Here is a 19382-nt window from a genome sequence, read left to right as displayed (position 1 = left end):
GAGAGAGGACACAACCTTGGGCCGCCCCAGTGCTGGTGGTGCATGTAGATGAGGTGGTGTCCCCCAGCCTCACCTGCTGTGTCCTGTCTGTCAGGAAGCTGTAAATCCACTGGCAGATGGCAGGCGAGACCTTGAGCTGCAGAAGCTTGGAGGAGAGGAATTCAGGGATGATGGTGTTGAACGCAGAACTGAAGTCCACGAACACGATCCTCTTGTAAGTCCCTGCGCCGTCGAGGTGTCCTAGGATGAAGTGTAGTCCCATGTTGACTCCGTCATCCGCAGACCTGTTTGCTCGGTAGGCAAACTGCAGGGGGTCCAGCAGGGGACCTGTGACGTTCTTGAGGTGTTCCAGCACGAGGCGTTCAAAGGACTTCATGACCACAGATGTCAGGGCATTAGGTCTGTAGTCATTCAGACCCGAGATTGCATGTTTTTAATATGTGGGAGGAAACCGGAGTACCCGGAGAAAACCCACACAGGCACGTGGAGAACATGCAAACTCCACACAGGCGAGGCTTGATTTGAACCCGGTCCTCAGAACTGTGAGGCAGACATGCTAACCAGTCTTCGAGGTTATTTTTGTTCAAAACATTTATCTTTTGCTTCATAATGGCGTTTCACATAAATGCACTTTTAGTACGTGCTCAAAGTGGGAACTTCCCACTGAGAACTGCAAACAAAAATGACCGCCACCCCGCATATCTTGACTCATCAACTTTCCTTTTTTGGCTTTGGTGGGTGTACGCATGGGACTGTTTCTGGGTGTACGCATGGGACTGTTTCTGGGTCCGGGCTCCAGACCCGCCATTTCGTGACCTCTGCTGGAGCATAAATCGACAGAACTCCAGCATGTTGACATACAAACATTAGTGCTACCATGAGCCTACGCTAGTGAGTTATGTTGCCTGCTTGCAAGCCTTATTAAAAGTACGTGAACATTACCCCAAGCTCAGCTTGGACGTCCTCTGAAACCCTCCTGACGACACCACATCTCTGGGCTGCTCCGTGTCTTGTTTGAAGGGTTAAAATTTACTATAAAGTGTGACATCGGTGCTAATCTTATGAGCATGTCTAGCTTTTCTTATCACCGGATGCTAGCACTTATGTTAGCAGAGATTCTTTGTTGTTAACTTATGTTTTACGTGACAGTTTAACAGTAAACAACAGCTGGGTGTGACAATTATGTTGAAGCGAGAACGTTTTGCCTCTTTGGAGAATGTTTTGCGAGCTCTATTCAAAGTACTATTGTGAGTGGTGGACTGATGCGCGCAGTGCATGTTGGGTACTTTTCCCCCTACATTGTCAGGACCTTTGCGATGTGACTATCGCGCATGCGCAGCTCGTGATGACGATGGTCAAACAAAATATTGTGCAGCCCTACTGTGAATCCAGCAAAACTCAATGCAGCTTTGCTTACCTTTTGACCTTTACCTTTACCCAGCCTAGCTGATCATGTCGGGTGTAGAAACTTGGTGTGGGGGTGGTTGCTATGTAAATTATCCCTCAAGAGAAGAACAGCTCATTCACAGACACATTTTCAGAAATTGTCAAATAACAATAACATAATAAGATTTAGTTGGGTGCATAATTTGACACTTGGTGGGTGCGCCGGCACTCCTGAGACTCAAACATTTGTATGCAAGAAATTAAAAAGTACATTTTCTGTATTATGTCCCCTTTAAAAACAACTGCACTTTCTGGGATTCAGTTCAAGAACTAAATAAAAAAAAGATAATTGTGTTTGTAGTTTGGTCAAGCACAAGAACACACCACAGATGTGAATGTGAGTGTGAATTGTTGTTTGTCTATATGGTACAATATGTGACCTGTGATTGGCTGGCGACCAGTCCAGGGTTTATCCAGCTTCTATCGCCAAAAGTCAGCTGGGCTCAGCTGACTTGTGACCCTAATGAGGAAAAATGGTATAAAACATTTATGGATGACTACCAAATGTATATGCTGTCTGGGTGTGTATTAAAAACTTAAGTCAGTGGACAGATGAATCACTTGACTTCGGTCATTTAGATGTGACACATCACCCTATCGATTGTTTTATCTTAATGCAATCTCAAGAGAGATTCGGCTTTCTGCAGTGCTCATTCATCTACCATAGCTCGGATGCTGAGTGATTTTTCTTGTCTCCTATAGCCTACAGAGGATGAGAGCCTTTAGATGAATGAAGCATAATAAAGAAAAAAAAATAAACATCTCCAGTGAAGTCACCATAGACTCTATACACCCTACAAATCTGTCTTTGGAAGTGGAGGTGTCTTTGATACCCCCCCAGGCACCAGCTGATTGTTTTGATGACTCCATCTTTGTTAATGTGGGAAGGAAAAGACAGCTGCAGTGATGGAAGTGTTTTCAACAACATAGCAGCTATAACCTGTCTCGTATCATCTGGTGTATGTGCAATGCCCTTTAAGCAGGAGTGATAAGGTATTTTGATTCTTGCTTGAATGGTACCCCTGGAAAGACAGATAGGCCTGTTAGTGACATTGATACCTCAGGGGACCAGCTTCAGATTTCCGCAGAACATTTCCACCAAAGACTAATAAGAAAGGAAATGCCTTCACTGGGACGCAGGACTTCAATCCTCTTCGAAACGATAGATAAATGGATAATTTTTGTAAATTATATTCAGGGGGTGGCACGGTGGGCGACTGGTTCAATCCTCGGCCCCACCTGTGGGGAGTTAGCATGTTCTCCCCGTGCCTGCGTGGGTTTTCTCCGGGCACTCCGGTTTCCTCCCACATCCCAAAAACATGCATGGTAAGTTAATTGACGACTCCAAATTGCCCATAGGTGTGAATGTGAGTGCGACTGGTTGTTTGTTTGTATGTGCCCTGCGATTGGCTGGCAACCAGTTCATGGTGTACCCTGCCTCCTGCCCGATGATAGCTGATATAGGCTCCAGTACGCCCGCGACCCTACTGAGGAGAAGTGGCTCAGAATATAGATGGATGGATGGATATTCAGGGGATCACAAAAAAAAATGCATGCAAATAACCTGTGTCCCTTCATTATTGTAAGTTCGTTTGCAACTGCCTTAAACCGTGAAATATGGTAGTATATGTGATGTGAAATATTGAAGTAGATTTGGGCCATAAATGGGGACCATCAACATCCTTCGTGAAAATTAACGAGTTTGTCACAATGATTGAAGTAGCATTTATATTGCCTGTGAATCTGAGTTGATTGCAAGTGTAAATTCTGACTTTTTTTCAAGCCACAGACAGCTGGAGTTGCTTTGCTTCTATCGCAGAACAAACTGAATAATGTTGAAGTACAATGACCAAAGCCTTTTAAACAGTCGTCAACAGAGACAGTTTCCCTACCCATGAACCGATCGATTTTGATCTACAGGTGTGAAAGCCGAGGTGGGAATAAGTCACATGCACTTCTCACAAACGTTTGGGGGGGTTTGGCTTTTGTTAATTTGACCTTCTCTAAACTTCTAAATGTCCAACTGTTCAATTCAAAGAGTTGAACAGCTGAATTCAAAACAGCCGTTTCGATTAGAATTGCTGTTTAAACAGTCCTCTTCGTCATGGTGTTTACATTTTGACATCATGAGACCAAGAACACATCTAACAATTAATCAACAGTAGGCTACCTTGCCATCAAAGAGCATGTCCTTAGAAGGAAATGGCCACTGAGTTTAGCGTGTCTTCAGTTGGTTGCAACAGAGGTAGAGACTGGAAGAGTCAAAAAATAAAATAAGTGGATGTCCTTGGAAATAGATTCATGGATAAAATTTTGCTGTTCCATTTCTTGTTGGAGAACAGCAAGTTGTCCAAAAAGTACTGAAACATTAAACAGTTGGCTTTCACCTGTAAAGGTTATAGTTCATTTAAGGTTCATCCTGAAATTTTGCCTGAAAGCCCGACATGCCTAACTTTTTGTTGGTTGAATTGGCCTATGACTGACTGCCGACCAGTCCTGGGGTAGCCTATCGGGATAGGCTCTCGCTCCTCACGATCCTAACCAAGATAAGAGATGTACAAAATGGATGGATGGAGGTTTTTCTGGGAAGATGTCTGAATTACATCCTGAAACAACCAGTAACTGCCGTGCATGTTTTGCAGTATGTATATTATTAAATCTGACTAACCCAAACAAAGCACACTTTGTTTTTTGGAGAATCAGTAAATGTTTAATTCTAGGCTCCAAAGTTCAATTTTTAGTTCACTTAAATGAATGGACCAAACCAGGCAATTACAGTAGGTACAGTGACACTGAGTGACTTCTTGCCTTGTTGTGAAAACGTGAGCTGGTAGATTACTTAGTACTCGACAAGCTCTTAAATCAGGAGTTTCAGCTCTTTGGAGTTGAAAAGTTGCCCTTTTGGTGGAACACATTTCTGATTTATAATCTGAAACTACTAGTGCACATTCACTTATTGTACATGTCACTAAAAGGTCAGTGAGTTTTTTTTTCCCGACGACAGATTGTGTGACAGAGGTTTCCGACCGAAGAGACAACTAAATCAATAAACGCGATGCATTCCTGTGTTGCCTTCAGCTGTGATACAAGTAGAAACAGTTGCATTTTCAAATTGAATGCAGCAGCACGGTACTCTGAACTGTGCTGACACTTAGGCCAATTAGTTTTCAGGTGGAAACTGTACATCACGCTCACTCCTTGTCACTTCCTTCTCACATTTTGACAGGGTACTACATCTAGCACATAAACTTATGCTGCCACAGCCCTGTTGTTTTTCGTACTATACTGTACACTGTAGGGTTTTAAGTTAATTCATGTTTGCTTCTTTTTGTAGATAATATCATGTTACTATGTCTTAAGCCTCTGGCTATGTTTGCTTCTTTTCTTTTTTTTTACAGTAAACCCCCGCCAATTTGCGGTTCGCTAGTCACAAACTTTCCTATTTACGTATATTTGTGCTCTTTCTGCAATGTACTAAGATGCCACAAGATGGTGTCAAAGCCCTGGCTAATAGAGAAGTAGTAATTGATGTCAAGGAAGTATTGTGAAACTGTTACAGCTCAACTGTTTGAAGTCTTTGTAAATCGGAGAAGAGCTATGTTTAGCCTGGGTTGTTAGTGGAAGTTATGGAGAGTCTTCGCCTCATGTGCATGTCCATGCACACTTCTGGTGCCTTTTTTTCAAAATCAAAATCATCTGAAAGCGACTTATTTTTAAGAGTAATGTTGTAAAATGTATAAGGAATGATGTTTTGCGATCATAGTTTGTGATATAGAGTAGTCACTTTTAATATAGGCAATTCTAATCTTTTATTCATTCCTCCCCTACTCGGCTCGGTCCCTATCCCCCGAAAATAGTGGGGGTAACCAAAATTTTTTTGGTTAATGTGACATGTATTCCTTTACTGTACCGCATACCCTCACTAGGATCGTGGGCGTGCTGGAGCCTATCCCAGCAGCGTGGTACAGCCTGAACTGGTCGCCAGCCAATCACAGGGCACATATAAACAAACAACCATTCACACTCACATTCACACCTACGGGCAACTTAAGAGTCTTCGATTAACCTACCATGCATGTTTTTGGGATGTGGGAGGAAACCGGTGTACCCGGAGAAAGACACCAGTCTTTCACTCTGCCGCCGGTTATTGTGACACGATTTAAAGAAATACATAATAAAATAAAAAGGCCAATAATTTATATAAGTCGTCCCCTCATTTTTCAATATTATTTATAGAGTATATAAGACATTTATGTCAGTTTGACCGACAGCACAACAGTAGGGTTAAAAATGCTCGGCACTACAAGGGGAAAACGATAGCCTTTTTTTATGCTCACAGGTAACCATACAAAATCACTCTTTGACCCAATAAAAATACATATCATTCTTGTGGTTTTGTGTTGCTGTTTTCTGCATTTTGTTCAGTTGTGACAGTGACCAACCACAGGGAAGAGAATGGATTAGAAGAGAGGTGTCAAAGCAACTTGTGAAAACACGTTTTGTCCCCAACGAGGTTTAATTTTTTTCTCAGCGGGACAAACCTTGCAGGCATTGGCCACTTAGCCTCCAGGCAACCTTCCTCACGCCAGGGAACTTTTTCACCAGCTATCCTCCAGCTAGCTAGCTGGCGAGCTTCTCTGCATTGGGACCTGTTGACTGGCTGAGCTGCATCCACCTGGCTGACTTCCAACGTGGCTCTGTACCAAAGCTGCATGTTTGGGATCGGCATACTGGTCACGCCCTTGAGTGACCTTGTGAAAAACCCATTTAGCGTACTGGATAATATATACAGTAATAATTTTTTTTTGGGGTGGGAGCATATTGATGGATAATTTAATATATCCCCAACTAATCCAACTCCCAACTGTTGTAAGCAAATGTTTTAGTTTTTTTTTTTTTTTTTTTTTAAATTCAGTGTTATGTCTTTATCAGTTTTTTTTAAACTGACTTTAACTTAAAGGGGGCATAATGAATAATTCCATCCATCCATTTTCTGATTTTGAACTTGCATGTGCCACATGTACAGATCCACACACTAATTAAATGGGTGAAAAAGCTTTTCACCGTCTACCGTTACTACGATACTTATCATCGTGCTAACTAAAGAATTATTTGGCATTGGCCCTGCAGTAGAGGGCACAGGCGACCAGAGGCTCAATTTCTTGTGACAGGATCGGCCCCTTAAAACAGGCTACATTCCGGTCGGGTCAAAAAATGAGGGGTAAAGTGTACAGTAATTCAAAACGGCTTCTACTCAAAAGTCAATTTCTAAACTGCAATGTTGATGTGTTTTCTGTTTCATTTTTGCTGCTTTGTTATATAGAGAGGTGAATTTCTACCATCTAGTTGACTTCAAAGGTTAGCCATCAAGCACCACTATGTGTTCTGTCCATGTACATAGTGAGAGAATAAAAAGGGAGAAAGAGATGGAATTTTTAAGGTATTTAATTTTAAATTTACAAAAAGAGAATGTTGACATTTACAGTGTTGACAATTTATATTACAAAAACCTGAAGAGTTCTGGATGTAGTTTGACTACCTCCTAAATCTACTTTAAATTTCATTGCAATAAAAGCCCGTAGCCATTGTATTGTAAGACATTCATTGTCTCACACCTTGGAAATGGAGAAACCGATGCAGCTGTGACTTTTAACGTAATTTATTTGGCCCACAATTTTTCTTTTGGGAGTGTTGCTGTGAAACACACCATTGTGTGTCTTTGACCGCTGATGAGAGGATCTTTTTACATCCTCCAGATTCCCGGTGCTAAGAGACTTGTGTTGTATAACAGTTAAATTAAAAAAAAGAAAGTGAATTCACATCAGTCATCAAGCATAACATCGATCATAGCATGACGCATTGTGCTATTGAAAGCAGAGGAACTTGATGCCCTCCTGCATTCTTTCTGTACCTCCTGATGTTTTTCTTTCCTTGTCACTTTTTGATAACCCAATGGAAACTAGTAAACTACAAAAAAATACAGTACAGTACATCCAGTCCACAACCTATTGAGTTTACCTTTGGCAAACTTTGGCTACAGATTAATTTCGTTTCATTCGGGCTGCACCATTATGGCCAAAATAATAATCACAATTATTTTGATCAATATTCCAGTCATGATTATTAATCTTGATTATTCCTCCTGTAAGGGAAAAATCTTATTTTACTACTTTTCAAAAAACAATATGTAACAGTTTTCAGTGCAAAATGAATCTCTAAATAAGAAAAATGATAGATAATTAAAAAAAAAAATGTTCCCTAAAAAATTATACTTTTCCAAGGGCTTAATACGCTATTACAAAGTGCAACCACGAATTGCAACTTAATGGAAGCAAATACAGGTAATGCATAAAATGCAATAACATTAGGCTGTAAGCACCGACTTTTCATTTGAAAATCCCCGTCAATATAGTGAATTGTCAAGGACGACTACGTCTCCATTGTTCTGCTTGACTATTGGTCAATCGTGCACGGTCACAAACTGCAAAGAACTTGACAGTAGCGATTTCCTTCTCTATTTAATTTAGCGTGTTATTTGCTGCGGTCAGGCCAGCGAAAAAGCTTAAGTCAAGGCCGCCGCTACAACGACTGTTCTTACCGTGACACGCCGCCTCTCTGCCAATGTGCTGAGAGGGCCAACTTCAAAGTAAAAGCTTCATATATTACCAGATTGGACAGCAGTTCCATTTAAAGCTTTTATTTTGAAGAACGACCCTGCATCAAATCTTAACCGTCCGTTCGCCCCCTGGTGGCTGGCTGACTAGGTTGTGGGCAGTGCTATAAATGAAGCACTTTTCATATGCGGCAGTGCCCTCATTTTAAATGTAAAAAATCACTGACGATCAGGCTAATTTAATCATGGCAGGCAAAATCAAGATCACGATTAAAATTTAATTTATTGTGCAGCCCTACGTTTCATCATTTTTATTCATTCAAAACAGAGCTGAACCCTATCTAGGGTGACTTTAGACGAAAGGCGGACTTCATGCTGCCCTCTTAATGTCCCAGCCACAGCCATAAACAATTGTAGCTGGAGCCTATCTGTGCTGACTTTGGGCAAAAGGTGAAGCACACCTCTCACTGGCCAGCAGTCAATCCCACTCACATTCACACCGGGAAGGCCTTGGGAGTGAATCACTACTCTGTTAGTAACAAAAAAATCCAACTTCCGATTTTAATCGATTTTTCCTTGTTCAATAAAAATAAAAGGCAAAATACAATGACATTATTCTGGTGAAAAAACTTTGTGAAAGTGGCTCCTGAAACACAACTCTTAACATCCATCCATCCATTTTCTGAGCCGCTTCTCCTCACTAGGGTCGCGGGCGTGCTGGAGCCTATGTTCTCTGATTTTGCTCTGCGTGCCACAAGCTGCTTTCAACTCTCATTTTACCACTCACCTTCTCCCCAATCACCAATTATCTGCCGCATAAAACTCTCTGAATATCATTGGAACCCATTGTGAAGTTATTCAGTGGACAGTCACTCTTTGCTCTCTTTTACCACTTATTATAATTTGAGAGCTCGCCCGTTTAGCATATTACATTTTCAGATTGGATGGGCTGCAAATGATATGAAGGCTCCAAAGAGTTCATAGATATATTTTTCTTGTCCCGCTTTTCCACCCACAAACACACATACGCCCAGCAAGAAGTAAAAATAATTGGACCTGGAATTTGTATACATATGTAAACATGCTGAAATGAAAGGTCCCCATCTGATTTGCAAGGATGTATGAAAGTATGTATGACAGACAATGGGGTAAGCATTAGGCATGAGTTTGGTACATTATATTGTCAGGCTCACTGATACATTCAAAGTTTCTCTTTCTGGATGAATTCAGGGATCCACAGATATCTGGTGTATAATTTGAGTACATAGTCATAATGAGTCTTTTCAAGCCATATGTCCTTCACAATCATAACTAATCAAAATGTGTAATGCAATGACCCAATTAGGAAGACTCTTGATGTTGCAGTCATCATAATGTTGCTATTTTACTACATTATAACAGCGGGTTACTTGTAAGATGAAGGGGTATGGTTAGATTAGCCAGTGGTGGCGCCATTCATATAAAGTCTGGATGCGGAGGGGTAAACAACTTCTGTTGTGGAGTCTCAGAGTCCACAAAATTCTCTGATAACCCCCATCCATCCATCCATTTTCTGAGCCGCTTCTCCTCAGTAGGGTCGCAGGTGTGCTGGAGCCTATCCCAGCTGTCATCGGGCAGGAGGCAGGGTACACTCTGAATTGGTTGCCAGCCAATCGCAGGGCACATACAAACAACCATTTGCACTGCACAGTCACACCTACGGGCAATTAAGAGTCTTCAATTAATGCATGTTTTTGGGATGTGGGAGGAAACCGGAGTGCCCGGAGAAAACCCACGCAGGCACGGGGAGAACATGCAAACTCCACACAGGCGGGGCCGGGGATTGAACCCCGGTCCTCAGAACTATGAGGCTGACGCTCTAACCAGTCGTCCACCGTGCCGCCTCTGATAACCCCATAAAAAGTAATTACATGTGTTTCGAGTCGCTTTGAAAAATAGTCCCTAAAGGGGCGGAGGTCCTGCTAAATTGGCAACCCTGAGTGTTGCTCACTGCATGAAACAGAACCGCCTCTCCAAATCCAGAGTGGATGTTAAGTGCGCGAGGTTTAGGTGGACAACTGGAATCCAACCGCTTACTTCCACTGACATATAAAGTATATTTGCCAAGTATGGTTTTCAACAGGTAGCTGTGGGAAGAAGGTCTCACCCAGCTTGTCTGTGAAATGCAGGTTTGTTAACCACTGTAATAACTAACAGATCCCTGTAGTTGGTGGCGTTGCTTTGCTTTTGATTTGAGATTAGCATCGGTTTTGACTGGAAGATAAAGATTAGGCCGTGAATCTCTGCTTGTCACATCGATTACGAGAGAGAGAAATGTCAACACTTTGGAAGACATCGGACATAGTATGTATATTTATATGGTATAAATACAATGTGTGTAGCCAGTAGAAAGTGTGTATTACCATCGTAAGAAAAGCTGACAGTTCATGGAGTAAACGGCGAAAGCTATACAAAAACTGACATTCAAATCAAGTCATGAAGTTATCAGCTTCACTCACGGTGCATTTCATAGTTGTATATCTGTAAACAAAAGATTATTTTGCCATCAAAAGCCCTTTCTCGCTTCTTTTTGTTGTTTTACAGTTTGAGGAATCTCAAAAGAAAAGAAAAAAAAAATGTCTCAAAGTTACTGTTGTGCTTGACATCCTTTTCACTAAAAGCTTGTTTTCTCCACTTTTGGTCAGAAACCGGTGTTTTTGTTAAAACCAGTCCATGCTCTATTGATTGTTAAAGAACACAAAAAGCTATAATCAAACTTTTTTTTATGGTGAATGAAGAGTAAGAAAGATCAGTCAAAAAGCTCTAACACGGCTGGCAATAAATTCGTTCGTTACTTTATCAAGGCATTTAAGTTGTAATATATAGAATATACATACTGAGCATTAACGCACCCCTACCAATATTTAACATTTTGTTTTAATTAAAAATGTTTTTCCACTTTTACACGACTTGTGCTTTTGAATATGTGGTAAGAAGCTTTCCTTGCCACACCACACCTGTGCATACACGTTTCAAATATAGAATAATACAGGCAAAGCAAAAAAGAAAAAAGAAAAACAAGCCAAATAAAGTGTGAACAGACAATCCCACATCTGCAGACTCCCAGGTTTTAAATGCTCTCTCATGCAGAAATCAATGTCTAGTGCGCCAACAAAAACACACACGCACCCAAAGCCCTGACCAAGCTAGATGCCTAACCAGAACCTCGAGACACAAGAAATGTGTTTTAGTGCATTGCGTGGCCTTTGTAAAGTAATAACAGATACCCGCGACCTGTCTCTCATAGTTTTATCTCATAGTGTCATAGTGATGATTGTCTTACCAGATGTGACTTTTTCAAGGTAACATTTCCTCTACGTAACACCATTTTACACTCACTGTTAACAAATTGAAGCAAATGTTTTTTAAGTCGATTATTCTAATGATTATTCCATTGATTATTCGAGTAACTGGATACAAATTTATTTTGCATCATTAGACAAGAAAACAATACAAGAATACAAGAATAAAAAATATGCATGTGAGGTGCAGGTATTTTTTTATGTCCACTTAAGGTCTCCATTCTTATGTTTTACTCTGTAGTATCTGTGACTTTGAGTGTGTATGGCTTTAAAATGCAGGGCCTGGACTGATGAGTGACATGGCAGTCAGCAAATGAGAGTGGAGGGTTGGCTGTTGTAAGCTTACTGTATGTTAGTGGCTGGCTATAAACTGGCTAACCCACAGCCAGCCTGCACATTGAGTCCTTGGACTCAACTCTGGAAGCATTATGCTGTTAGCCACCACAGGCGTTGATATGGTAGTTCTTCCACATAGTCTGGTGACCAGACTGATCTTTGGAAAAGGCAGATCTTCGCCCAGCCTACCTGCCACTTAAGTCATGGGCAGAAAAACTGACCTTAACTGAGACAAGGGAGGCCTGCAGTTCTTTAGAAGTTGTCCTGAGTTCCTTTGTGGCCTCCTGGATGAGTTATTGCTGTTCTCTAGGGGTAATCTTTGTAGGCCAGCCACTTCTGGGAAGGTTCTCCACTGTCCTATGTTTTCTCCCTGTGAGGATAATGGCTTTTCCTATGGTTTGCTGGAATTGTAAAGCTTTAGAAATGGCTTTTGTAACCCTTTGCAGACGGATAGGTGTCAATTACTTTATTTCTCGAATGGTCTGGAATTTGTTTGGATCGTCTCATTTTGTTGCAGCTATTTTAGATCTTTTGTCCGACTTGATTTTGTTGGAACAGATTCTGTTTAAGGCATTTCTTGATTGAACGGGTCTGGAGATAATCAGGCTTGGGTTTGGTCAGTGAAAATGAACCAAAAATTCTGATAATCCACAATTGATTCATGATTTTACAATGGGTGCCATTACTTTTTCATACAGGGGCAGCTACCTTTGAATATTTTATTTTTCTGAATAAATGAAATCATTTTGAAAATATTGTTTTAAGTTCACTTGGTTTATATTTGTCTGATATTTACATTTGTTTGATGATCTTAGTAATGTGTGGAATCTATGCAAAAATACAAGAATTTGAGAAGGGGGCCAATACCTTTTCACAGCACTGTGTCTATGTATGCTATCCTGTTTCTGTCAAAGCACTTTGTAAACATGTGTTTTCAAGTCCTTTGTGAATAAAGTTACTAGTTGTAGTTATTTCTTCATATAATCCAATTCACAGTTCTTTTTAAAGATTTCTTGAAGACTACTTAATTTCACTTAAATCTCAAGCACTTAGTCTCTGTAAAGCAAAAATAAATGTCTTGTAAATTTGACACATCACAGAAGAGTATTGTTAACAACCCCTCCAAATAAACTTGTCTAAGTCGCAAGGGGAGGCTAAAACCGAGCTGAATTCATCTGATATTTACTTTAAAACCTTTTGAGTCATGCTCCTATTTAGAATGATACAAAAGATGCTGATGGAATGTGATGATGAATCACTCTTGGAAAAAAAAAAAAAAAGGTCAGACTGCAACCTTTGGCATGTTGGGTTTTATAGGTCACGTCTGGTATGCCACAATACATCTCAGTGACACGATTCCTGGCAAAAGGGGTCGCTTTTGCGCACATGCGGAACTCCAAAAGAATTCTGAACAAACAGTGGGCGGAGGAAGTTGAACGTGAAGTATCGTGTGTCTGGACAAACGTTTCTTGTTGAGTTTGCAAACCCAATCATCTCTCCATGCTGCAGTCCTTAGTGTACCAGCATCTGGCCAACAGCTGAAAACCATTAGGATCAGTTCCTTTACGCTCTTCCACCCAGGTTTGAAGGCACGTAAGTCGCTTTTATCCTCACCGTGTTGTTATTTGCATGCTTTTGCCAAAAACATGTATTTTTTTTCTGTAGCTGAGCTTTATCTCAATAAAGTAGACATAGGTCAGGTGCTGTGTTTGACATGTAAGAGAAAGTGTTCCATTTGCTTGAGACACAAAGACATCCAGCTTTGGACTAATTTCATAGTAAGTCATGTTCTCTTAGCTAGTAGCGTTCCTTAGTTAGAGTGAGTGCAGAGGAAAGAAAACAAAAGGATCTTTGTTGATTTTCTTTCACTTCGAATTATGTTGCGATCTCAGTGCTCAGTGTTGATGTTACTATGTCTACTGCATTTGAGTCCTGTTAGTGGGCTGATTCTCCACTTTAGATGCTAACCTGTATTTCTTTGTTCGTTTTAATTATCCAACTTTAGGCAGCGTCATTATCTAGAATGATGTATTCGACTTGCTGAAGAGAGAATTTTACCGAGTCAAAATGGGTGGTGCTTTTTTCCAATAACATTCTTCCTGAAGCTAAATTCCAAAATGTTTGAGTCACTGAAGTTTAATTGTTAGAACCAGTACATTTTATTTTTGCATATAAGTAGTAGGAGGGTGCAAGTGATTCATTGTGTGTAATCGCAGATGGAATAATTTGGGGGTAAACCCCAAAAGCATATTTCCTTTACAATAGATATCGGGCAGGGGCACATCTGCCTCACAGTTCTGAGGACTTGGGTTCAAATCAAGTCTCGCCTGTGTGGAGTTTACATGTTCTCCCCGTGACTGCGTGGGTTTTCTCCGGGCTCTCCGGTTTCCTCTCACATTCCAAAAAATATTCATGGTTGGTTAATTGAAAACTCTAAATTTTCCATAGGTGTGAATGTGAGTGTGAATGGTTGTTTGTTTATGTGTGCCCTGCGACCAGTTCTGGGTGTACCCCCTCTCTCGCCCGGAGTCAGCTGTGATGGGCTGCAGCGCACTCGCGACCCAAGTGAGGATAAGCGGTTCGTAAAATGGATGGATGGGTTCTTTTACTTTTTGGGTCCAGAATTCTTTCCAAGGTGTCATATCCTAACACCAATTAAACATAACTATCATGTGTACCCCGAAATGCCAGGAAATATAAAGTTGCCAACTGTTGAGAAAAAAGTCAGTGTTATGCAAACAGATTCTTACTTCATAGAGAAAAATTTGTAATGAGAATAAAGTCGCATTTAGAAAAAAAGTGATCATTAGAAGAACAAATACAGTATATATTTTGCCAAGAGAAAAAGTCAAAATCTTACGAGAATAAAGTTGTATTCTTTAAGATAAAATCCGAACATAATGATATTAAAGTGAAAGTTTAACTTGGGAAGAAAATAATATTTTAAAATGTTAATTCATAAATAAATAATACTCCTATACGAATATTTTCAGGAAAAAAATATTCCTTTTGTTCTGAAAGAAAGAGCCTTTATTCCTGCAATAATACATCTTTTGGTCGACAAAAACGATATTGATCATGTAGAGAAGTCATAATCCTATTAAAGATTTTCATTGGTCCTAAGCAAAGGTGGGGAGAAGTAATTGGTTTATGATTGTTTAGTTGGCACACAGTTCCGCATGTCAGTATGTTGAAATGAAAAAAAAAAGATTGCTAATTATTTTTTTAGGCCTCCAAGCTACAGCTCGTGGATCCTTAGGGGTCCCTAGACGCCAGTTTAAGAACCACTGATATCCATTGCCAAGGGTGAACATCCATCCATCCATCCATTTTCTGAGCCGCTTTTCCTCACTAGGGTCGCAGGCGTGCTGGAGCCTATCCCAGCTATCATCGGGCAGGAGGCGGGGTACACCCTGAACTGGTTGCCAGCCAATCGCAGGGCACATACAAACAGACAACCATTCGCATTCACAGTCATATTTTATGTATTTTTTCCATCCATCCATTTTCTGAGCCGCTTCTCCTCACTAGGGTCGCGGGTGTGCTGTAGCCTATCCCAGCTGTCATCGGACAGGAGGCGGGGTACACCCTGAACTGGTTTCCAGCCAATCGCAGGGCACATAGAAACAAACAATCATTCGCACTCACAGTCATGCCTACGGGCAATTTAGAGTCTCCAATTAATGCATGTTTTTGGGATGTGGGAGGAAACCGGAGTGCCCGGAGAAAACCCACGCAGGCACGGGGAGAACATGCAAACTCCACACAGGCGGGGCCGGGGATTGAACCCGGGTCCTCAGAACTGTGACGCTGATGCTCTAACCAGTCGGCCACCGTGCCTATTTATTTTTGAATTTGTTTATTTATTTTTGTCCTGTTCGGCTGTTAGATCAAGCAGAATGGAAGATCTGTATTCCTTTTATGCCGGAACAGTTTTACTGTGTCACAGTGGAGTTTTTCTTAGTATTATAATTTAAGTTTATTGAGAATCAGACTCGATCAATTGAACAGAACAAAGTTTCTTGTGAGAAACAAAGACCAAAGACAAAGCACTAATTGTAAACAGGATGAGAACAGTAAGTCATGACATTATATACAACAATGAAACATTAAATATGAGTGTTGCATTGGGCTGCCTGTGAGGGAAGGACAGGACAAGATAGAACAGGACAAGGACAGGAGAAAGAAAGAGTCCCAGGGCTGCCGACACATGCAAGTGAATTGACACCATTTTAGATGCACAAAGACTGACAGAAGTGTCCTGTAGTTGCTGTGCCCACGCCGCGGAGGTTGAGGACCCCACCCAATCAATTGAGCGGCGTGATTCGGCCCAAGGGTCCACCCGAGAGCAGCCCGGTGGACGGGACACGTCCCCCACCGAGGCGCCCCGACAACTGGCCACCCGGTGGGGGCCGCAGGGACCCAATGCCACCCCCTCAGCCAACCCCCGGCCAGGAGAGCCAGATGCCCCCCCAACCGATGCAGCCAGTCCCCTCCCAGCCCGGCAGGGCAGGAGAGTGTCCCTTGTTTGTTGGAAAGGAGGGGGGATAGGGGCACCCGAAAAGGGAACGATAAGGGGGGGGGGACCCAGGGAGAAGCCCCGGGCCATGAGAGGGGAGCCCCAACACCAAGCAGTCATCCAGCCCGGGGGGACCCAGCCTCAGGAGCACCGCCATGCAACTAAGTGAGAACCCACCTCCCACCCTGTTACTATGACTGCCAGGTCCCCGACTGGCCAGGCACTGCTACCTAACAGCCAAATCCCACCCACCCACGACCCACCGCCCCCCAGAGATGGGTGTATGTGGTGCATTAAAACGTGGGGAGTGTGAGTGATGCATTTAAAATACGGGGGGGGGGAGGGGCAGACAGGGTGGAAGGCAGGGCGCACAGACCGGGAAACAGCATAGACAGTGCTGAAACCCGGTCCGACACCCACACCCTTCCGATCCCATACCAGTCCCCCAGGAACCCTTTGATATGTATATGTGCCCAGATGTGATTAGTGAGAAAAATATATACGGTGAGTTGTGTGAGTGTGTGCTAAGTGAGTGATTAAAAGGCATGGCTCCTGCAGGTCGGGCCCATCAGGCCGGACAACCACCGACAAAGAGAGGGTGAACATCACCGGTGTGTTCACACAAACTTGGTGGAGAACCATGCGAGTTACTGTAACTTTGCTGCAGTTGGTAAAGTGAGACACTAGAAAGTTGGCAGAGAAGTGTCAAGTCTGTGATTGCGGCCATATGTGTGTTTCTGTGGATGTGTCAGGTCTCCTGAGATGGTGCTGCTGAGTCACCAGACAGGAAGCTATTGAAGCAGGCCAAACACTGCAGCTGCCAATCATGCAAAGTGACATCACAGTCAGGTGTCAGGAGAAGCCTCTCACTTTCTCGTTGTGTGCTGTCATTATGAGTTATGGTTCAGTGTTGTTTAGTAGACTTTACACCGATCTGATCAGTTTGTTCGGTATCCGCCGATAATTAGAATTTTATCCTGATCGGCCGATCACCTTTCATGTCATAATTTGCCGATCAGATCAAAGACATAATCGATCGACTCCGCAAAAGACATTTACTCTGCATCGCTGTCGTGTATGAATCCAAAAGCTAGTTTATTTTTAGCCTTGTTCCGTGTCTTGTGGCGTAGTACTGTAACTATCTGACGGCCAATAAAGTTTTTTTCAATCTTGTAAGTGAAAAAACTCGTCGGTTGTGGGACTATTTTGCGGTGTCTCAGACAAACTGTTAAGCATGTCATTAACAGTATTTGTTCAAGTCATTTCATTGCAATAAAGTGATTTAATTACAGTAAGGTAGCACCCATTATTTCTGTTATGTTGTTGTTGTAATGTTGATTTGACCTAAATTTATATGTCAGTGGCCAATCCTTGAATGCCCCCGAGAGGTCATTGATGTTTTAACTTTTGTCTAAAATGCTATAGAATACGTTTGAATATACCCAGTATACAGTACACAAGTATATACAATAAATGAACAAGTTATGTAAATAGATACATTGCTCCATCTTGTGATTGGATAGGTTATCGGTTTTTCAAACTTTCTGATCGGTGATCGGCCCCAAAAATCCTGATTGTGTAAAGCCTATTGTTTAGTTTCAGGTGGTTGCTTAACATCCCACTGTCTGTTTAATGCCAAAAAGAATTGGCACTGTTTTAACGTTGCATCTTGGTATCTGACTTTTATTGAAGTGCATTTTGTGTTTTTACACTTTTCATCCCGGAACAGTTTTGAGCATTGGATAAACTCCTTCTTTTGCACTTTGTATTGAGATGGCATATTGAGATTTATTGGAAATGCAGTCGGACAAAACGAGGCAACGAAAGAATAGCAAAAAGTGCAGGACAGGACAGGATGGGAACAACGATCAGTAAGCCAAGCAAGATCTTCTGCACAACGAGGACACAAGAAAAGCTGGTTCACACGTCATTTTCAGTAGACTAGACTATTGTTACAGGCTTTTTACAGGTCTGAATAAAAAAATCAATCCTACCGCTACAACTGCTCCAGAATGTTCCTGCTTGAGTTCTTACTTGTGCCACAAAACAGGACAGTGGCTACAGTGGCTTCCTGTGAGTCCCAAGAATGGATTCTAAAATCGTATTGATGGCCTACAAAGATCTGAATGGTTTTAGGCCACACTGTTTGGTTCCCTTTGAGACTTCTACACCGGTTGTCAAGGTGCAAGGTCCTTGAGTGGTACCAAATGCAGAACCAACAAAAGTGAAGCAGCATTCTGTTTCTATGCAACTCAAAGGATGAGCAAACTTCCTGAATACCTTAGACCAGCTCAAAATAGCGGTAGTGGTACATTTAAATCTGGCCTGAAAACCATAGTTCACTACTGCTTTTTCATAAATTAAAAAATATTATTTCGTTTTCGCGGCGGCATGGTGGAGACTGGTTAGAGCATCTCTCTCACAGTTCTGAAGACCGGGGTTCAATCCCCGGCCCCGCCTGTGTGGAGTTAGCATGTTCTCCCCGTGCCTGCGTGGGTTTTTATCCAGGCACTCCGGTGTCCTCCCACATCCCAAAAGCATGCATTGTAGGTTAATTGAAGACTCTAAATTGCCCGTAGGTGTGAATGTGAGTGCGAATGGTTGTTTGTTTATGTGTGTCCTGCGATTGGCTGGCAACCAGTTCAGGGTGTACCCCGCCTCCTGCCCGATGATAGCTGGGATAGGCCCCAGCACTCCCGCAACCCTTGTGAGGATAAGCGGCTCAGAAAATGGATGGATGGATTTCGTTTTCGTCATCTTGCTTTTATTTTGTAATTTTCTGACGTCGATACTATTCCTGCATAAAGTACCTCGATATCGGTACTGAAACCATACCATGGCCAAAGACTAAAACATGATTAAAAACAGTTGAATGACAACTGACAAAACTTCAAATACTTTTATATTTATTTTTATTAAGTGAAAACAAATTTTGTAATAATGGAATTAGCCGATTCTTAAAATTAGCCATTTTAAAAAATAATTAGATCAATGCCTGCATTATCATGTACTGTATATTTTAGGACAAATGTGTTTCTATGTATATAAAATTGTACATATTAGATCACCCTTGTTTCTTCAGTTTCTTGTTCATTACAATACCTGGTAACACTAAAGGCATTTTACC

At 41.8% G+C, this 19382-nt stretch overlaps 1 protein-coding gene across 7 annotated transcripts in view; it reads left to right on the top strand.

The window, feature by feature from the left end:
* LOC133411046 (PTB domain-containing engulfment adapter protein 1) overlaps window positions 1–19382 on the top strand; it is a 61255-nt gene that overhangs the window by 19093 nt on the left and 22780 nt on the right. Inside the window, exon 1 of one of the 7 annotated variants that reach the window (XM_061692868.1) lies at window positions 13102–13325. The exons of 5 other annotated variants lie outside the window; for them this stretch is intronic. The gene's annotated coding sequence lies outside the window, so the exon portion shown is untranslated. Of the gene's footprint in view, window positions 1–13101; window positions 13330–19382 lie in introns of those variants that run through there. One more of the 7 variants, XM_061692869.1, reaches the window with a different exon arrangement.

This window comes from Phycodurus eques, chromosome 12, assembly GCF_024500275.1.
Source record: "Phycodurus eques isolate BA_2022a chromosome 12, UOR_Pequ_1.1, whole genome shotgun sequence".
NCBI classification, from domain to species: Eukaryota; Metazoa; Chordata; class Actinopteri; order Syngnathiformes; family Syngnathidae; genus Phycodurus; species Phycodurus eques.
The sequence above is the reverse complement of the archived record's forward strand: the minus strand, read 5'-3'. Positions and strand labels throughout refer to the sequence as shown.